At 42.4% G+C, this 6,000-nt stretch overlaps 1 protein-coding gene across 2 annotated transcripts in view; it reads left to right on the top strand.

Annotated features, from left to right (window-relative positions):
* Nucleotides 1–213: 213 nt before the first annotated feature.
* The window catches only part of gng12b (guanine nucleotide binding protein (G protein), gamma 12b), a 30,743-nt gene continuing 24,956 nt past the window's right edge, over nucleotides 214–6,000 (top strand). Inside the window, exon 1 of one of the 2 annotated variants that reach the window (XM_056277432.1) lies at nucleotides 214–282. The gene's annotated coding sequence lies outside the window, so the exon portion shown is untranslated. Of the gene's footprint in view, nucleotides 413–6,000 lie in introns of both variants that reach the window. The other variant, XM_056277431.1, reaches the window with a different exon arrangement.

The following is a 6,000-nucleotide window of genomic DNA, read 5'->3' as shown; positions in this document are numbered from 1 at the left end:
CAGCCGGTAAACCACACCTAGAAGAAGAGCCCAAAACCCGCGTTGTAGGCGGACTTCATTCGACAGGGACGCCGGGAGGTTCCTTTGGACAGTGACCGACGCTCAAAGACAGGGGGCGCACTCGGATCGACGGGAAAACAGATGGAAGAAAATTGCTCCATAAAAGCACCAGTTTTCACCCGGTCCCACCAGACCCCCCCCCCCGCTCCTCCCGCGTCGATGAGTCGAATAACAGCTCGTCTCGTCCGGTCTCGTCTCGGTCGTCATCCCCAGGCAGCGGAGGTGAGCGGATCAGCCGGACTGATACACAAACCATGTTTTAATAACACAAGGTGCTGCTCCGACTGAACAGCGTTTTTTTTTTTTTACGTAGAAACTTGGAGACACACGGTTCTGCTGGAACCGAGCCCAGGTGAGTGGCCCCTCTTTCTCTTTGCCCTGTTCGTTTCCACTAAGTTATAGAGATTTAGCTCATCGCATCGTAACGTCGCGCGGGCTACATATAGGCTTAAACCGGCACGACTTGATTGCGGTCGGCGGGACGTCGTGACGAACTTCGACGTCGGTTAATTGACACGACGCGCTCACCAGGACCAGCCAGGGCTCCGGCAGGCGTCAGCCTCAAAATTCAAACTAAACAGAAAATATCTATTTAAAAAAAAAAACTTAGCCGAAGGGACCGAATGACACACCTGTCGGAGGGGAAAGTCTGAACAGTGCGGTTGGAATAGCTGTGCGACACAACAGGCTCTCTGGGGGGTCCAGGGGGGGGCTGGGACCACGTGATATCAAAACCCTCACATTCGTCATGGTCATTTGCATAAGTCACTCCAGACAGAGAGGATATCTTAAATCTTAATCGGTGGCTCATATGATCTGTCAATAAAGAGACTTTTGAGTTTCCAGGGTTCAAATGGACGAGAGAAGTCTTTTGTCACAGTGGACTACCAACTCTGTCTTTGTGCTTTGTCAGGTGTAAAACAAAAAACAAACAAAAAAAAAATACTGTGAAATGCTCATTGACTGGTAGCCTTTTTTGAACAGTTCAAACCCTGTTTAAAGCCAAAACACTCTGTGTTCTATGACGATTCTACATTACAGATTAACCTTGTATCAAAAAACACGTCTAGTCAATTTAGTCTGTCTAGACTAGACTAGTTTTTAAAAATGGTAATGCAAATATCATTTTTATTAAGCCCTAAACATCATTGTGACAATGGAAGCGTATCAAATGATGTTGGGAGAAAAAGTCAGTGATGGACATGCATTTAAGACAAATGAAAGTTAGAAATGGGGAGTATGGCTATGTTCATGAAATTATTGGTTATTATATCGCCTATGCACGTGTTTTAACTACTTTTGGGCATTTTGTCTTTTGCATTTTGGTTGAGTGAAAACAGTTGGAAGTTGTTTTTTTTCAGGATGCACATTGGAGACAGTATACTCAGTTTAGTTCTTTCTATGGTAGATCAAACGCTGACTCAGTCAGTTTTAGATCTCATACTTGATTTTGGCCGTAGCAAAGGATTAATTTCAAACCTTGTCACTAATAGTTCATGTTTCTGAGGGTAGATATGGCATGGAGTTTGGTATATTGCTGTCAAATGACCCATCCTACAGCAAGCCAAAGTATAAAGACAATACTGGGCCTCATTCATCAATTGATCGCATACGTACAAATTTGTTCTTACACACCTATGGAATTTTCTTTAGCTCTCAAGATTGTCTGACAGGCAGTGGCAAGGTCTGATGGTTATTTGTAATTCCTTCCCCCTAACATCTATTGTCTACCTCTTGCAATAAGCAATTACTGAGACTTACAAAGACATCAGTGTTAATCAATTGGTGTCTCAGTTCAGGGGTTTAGCCAGGTTCTATACTGGTCTCTGAGACAAAGTTCAGGGCTAAAAACTTCCATGGGTGTGTGATGGGTCCTTAGGGTAATGAACTCACCGGACAACATAAAATTCTATTTTGGGGTTTTTATTCTGAATGCTCCCTCACTTCAATAGGAGGACAGCGGTCGATAGGAGAATAGAAAGAAACAGATCACGACTGCATGAAAATAAAATATACAAATGAAAATGTACCCAAATGAAATATATACAAATGAAATACAGTAGTGGGCTTCGCCACTCACTTACAGCCACGTTTCAAGATGGCCTCCTCAGCGTGGCTGGCCAAGAACAGCTACAGCAAAACTGTCTACCCCGATGCAGACTGCTATGCATCTCTGTCCACCATGCTTCACCCTGTCCTCGCTCTGACTGACACTAGGCGTCGCGCGTGTGACGTTATAACCCTGCGTCAAGCTTAATCTCTTAAAGGGGCAGTACCGAATTACATTTCACTGCAGGAAGAAAGATCGGTTCTTTACCACCCGGCTACAGGTGTGTTAGAACAAATTTGTACGTACGAACAATTGATGAATGAGGCCCATTATATGCAGACAAATTCAACGCTTTGGCCTGCCATACCCACCCTACCGCCCGGACCCGTTCGGAGTACGTTCACACTCGCCAAGCTCCGTGGTAGCGGACCTTGGCCATACATCTCTGAGCTGATGGGTTTTTCACTGATCTGCTAGGAACTTTGCTGAGCTGATGATCCTGGCTGCAGTTGATATATATTCAGGCAGCTTGCACATTAATGGCTGTATGTGCAAGAGGATAAGGGACATGCATGAAAACTGAGTACTGAGATTGAAATCAGAATTCATATTCCTCTTCCATGTGTGGTGCAAGTAATTAGTTTAGTTTTCAGCATCATAGACAGAGCTTTATGGTATGTATGCATGAAATTCTGTAGAATGCATGAAATGGTGAATTTTAACATTTCTTTAATAATAATCAATTTCGCTCCAGCTGCACAGCCTTCAGGTGTTTGCATTTTTCTTACCCCATGAATTAATTCACTCTCAATAAGGTTTTTTTTCTATTTGAAAAAAAAACACTACATTTACATTTCATGTCATAGTATTAACAGAATTTAGATGATGAGGAAACTAGCTAATGATGTCATATATTATTATCAACATACTGCTGAGTGTGAATCCTGAGACAACCCTCAAGACTTTTAATCTCTGCCTGATAGCAGTGAAAGTCTACCGTTATCAAGAGGGACAAGTGAAAACAACATCATGTGATTTCATTAATTGTACAGAAACAGATCTCTAAAATGCAAGCAAATATTGTTCATTACTGTGTCCACTCAAACACAATTTATTCAGATTTACTGAATGCCAGATGTGCCTTTACGAGCAGCTGGACCACTCCTTATTGGACCTGCCTCTTGACCAACACTCAGACCATACTTGGTTGCCACATTGATATATTACATTACCCTCTATCTATGTGAAGTCTTATCAATATACCATCGCTTGTTTTTGTCAGTCAAGTATAGTATACAAATGATTGGCGTTACACACTGGATCTCAGTATGAGAGTAGGTTTCAAACAGAACTGCCCCTAGAATCTCCTGACCAAGTAAAACATAAATGTGCTGAGTGACAACTTTCTGCAATTTGTTGGTTAAAGCAGAAAGTGAAACTTTAACCAATCATTGACCAGAAGGAAGCGGATTTGCCAAAGCAGTTTTGAAGGAACCCAAACTTCCCTTTCATGTGCTCTATTTTTTTTATATCATTTTTGAAATGTTTGGGGTTATGGATGTTTTGACAGTGAAATTGGGGAAGAAGTGGATTTGGCCGACATCTTTTTGTCCGGCCTCTCATCTGGCACCACCTGTGTGGGTTTTTGGGGATGACGTGGGTTTGTTCATGTTGCCTGGATACTCTGTATTGAACCTCATGCAGGCTCATCGTGTGAGAGCGTGCCCCCCCCCCCCCACTCCTCTACTCAAATTCCACGCTCTGCCTCTGGGGAGCTTTGTTTTGCGTCACTACCCTGCTCACAAAGCCCTTCAGAGAATGCTTCTGGTCAACATGTTGAAATTGTAATTGCATCCTCAAGCCCAGCTGATTGACACCATGCTGAGAAAAATGGTTGACTTGCAGTGGAACCTGCCAAAATTCTCTCCACCACCACATCAGAGTGATGATTAAGCTGCCATTAGCTCTCAGTCCGAGTAAAAAAATCAGCGATTGCAAGTCCACCACTTTGTCAGACATGAAATTGCTGCTCAGTACACAAGGTGTTAATTGCTATGTGGTAACGCTTGTCTGTCATCTTTTGTTGCACACTGGGATGCATCGTCTATTCCTCAGATACTACCTTCTGAAAATGACAGCATCATTCTGACAAGGTGATTACAGAGAAGAGCAATTTGATCATTTTTTTTCTCTTTAACTTACATTGTTGGCTAAGCGCTGCTGTTATTAAACTTAAGAAGGTGTATGTAAGACCACATTACATAAGATTTAGGTTTGCCTTAGTATGCAAAGTTGGCAGTGTGTCTTTAGCATGGATTCAGTCCGTGTGGGAGTCCTAATGTAATTTGGCTTGTTGTGTTGAAAATAACAGCGCTCAGTGTTATAGATTTGGGGGTTGCCTTATAGTCACGAGGGTTAATAGAGGTGGAGGTGAGAGCATTCCTACATTTTTTTTATTGGAGGCCCAGAAGCAAAGGTCTGCTTGACAGGCTAATGTCAGGATGCTGAGTGTTGCCTTGACAACCAAGTACCATAGATGGAATTAAGCCGTGTCTGCCCTTATTTGTGTTATTGAATTAGCAGATGCATTCATATTGACTACAAAAGAGTAGCATGATAATCACAGTCAAGCTGAAAGATGAACTCCACAGGTTGCATTGATTTCTTCCCAGATAGACATGTGCGCTGCGCCAAGAATGGATAGACGGCAAATATCTCAGCGGTCCATTCAACAGTGTTGGGTGAAATAGAGGTGTATGGCCGGCTGTATTTATGATCTAGAGGTGTGGTCAGATTCAAAACATAGAGCCCTTGTCATTTTTAGATAAATTGTTCCCAATTCCTGATTTATTTTTTTTTTGTAGAATTTTATCAAAGCACAGAGACTTGTAAAACGCCCCAACAACTACAGAATTTAATATGTTTTGATATTCTTGTGAAAGCTATCTGGAAATCGCTTTTTGGCTTTCTTCAGGCTATTGAATGGAGGCAGAACACAAGGAAGAGAATAATGTTATTTTTGGCATTAATCCCTAGTGTGATGTGGACGTAGACACATATTTCTGTCCTTGGTTGCCATTCACTGTCTGTTACTTAGGAGGCTTTGCCTTTTTTGGAAATTTTGATCCAATCAGTTTAGCCACTTTTATCAGATCCCAATTTCTGTTGAAATAGAAATAGACTCCCACCCCCTAATATAAGATGACTACATGGTCCTCTAACACCCGGAGGACCATGGAGCAGTCATACAGTTGAAAAACGTATCCGGCTATGTTGTAAGAGGTAGAGCTGCTAACTTAATTGTGCATAGCAACAGGCTTTATTGCAGTATTGGCTTCCACTGTTATTGATTCAGGAATAATAGCATACAGAAATTATCTATTTAGAATGTCTGCTGTAGCAACTGCCAACTGAGCTAGTTATAAATATGGGTGAACTTCTATGTACAAGTGCTTCTATGTTTTTGTGCGTGTGATGATCTCTCAGAGCCTCGCCTTGTTTGTGTTTGGTCAGGCTCTCTGTTATCTGCCTTTCTATTGGTGATCTTATGCAAGGAGACGTCTCCTTGCATAAGTCTCCTTGCCTCAGTGTTGCTTGCTTTGCCTGTGGCAGGATGTCTGCAGCCCTGAGTCGTTCCCTCCACTGAATTACATCCTGCTTACTGTATGTAAATCTGCCCATGTGCACCAGAGGCTTACTCTAAACACTTGCTGTGGCTCACCTTTTATGATGATGCCAAAAAAGCCTGTAAAAATGTATGTTGCAGCTGTCATATTGCTTTGATAATAGCAACTACTATATACAAGGGCTTTGCCCTGCTTAACTATCCTGTGTGTGTGCCCTCAGAGCTCAGAGATACAGGATGTAGACTGATGCTGGGCTAAGGCAGT

Source organism: Lampris incognitus, chromosome 3, assembly GCF_029633865.1.
Source record: "Lampris incognitus isolate fLamInc1 chromosome 3, fLamInc1.hap2, whole genome shotgun sequence".
In the NCBI taxonomy this organism is placed as follows: domain Eukaryota; kingdom Metazoa; phylum Chordata; class Actinopteri; order Lampriformes; family Lampridae; genus Lampris; species Lampris incognitus.
This window is presented reverse-complemented; position numbering and strand designations above follow the sequence as displayed.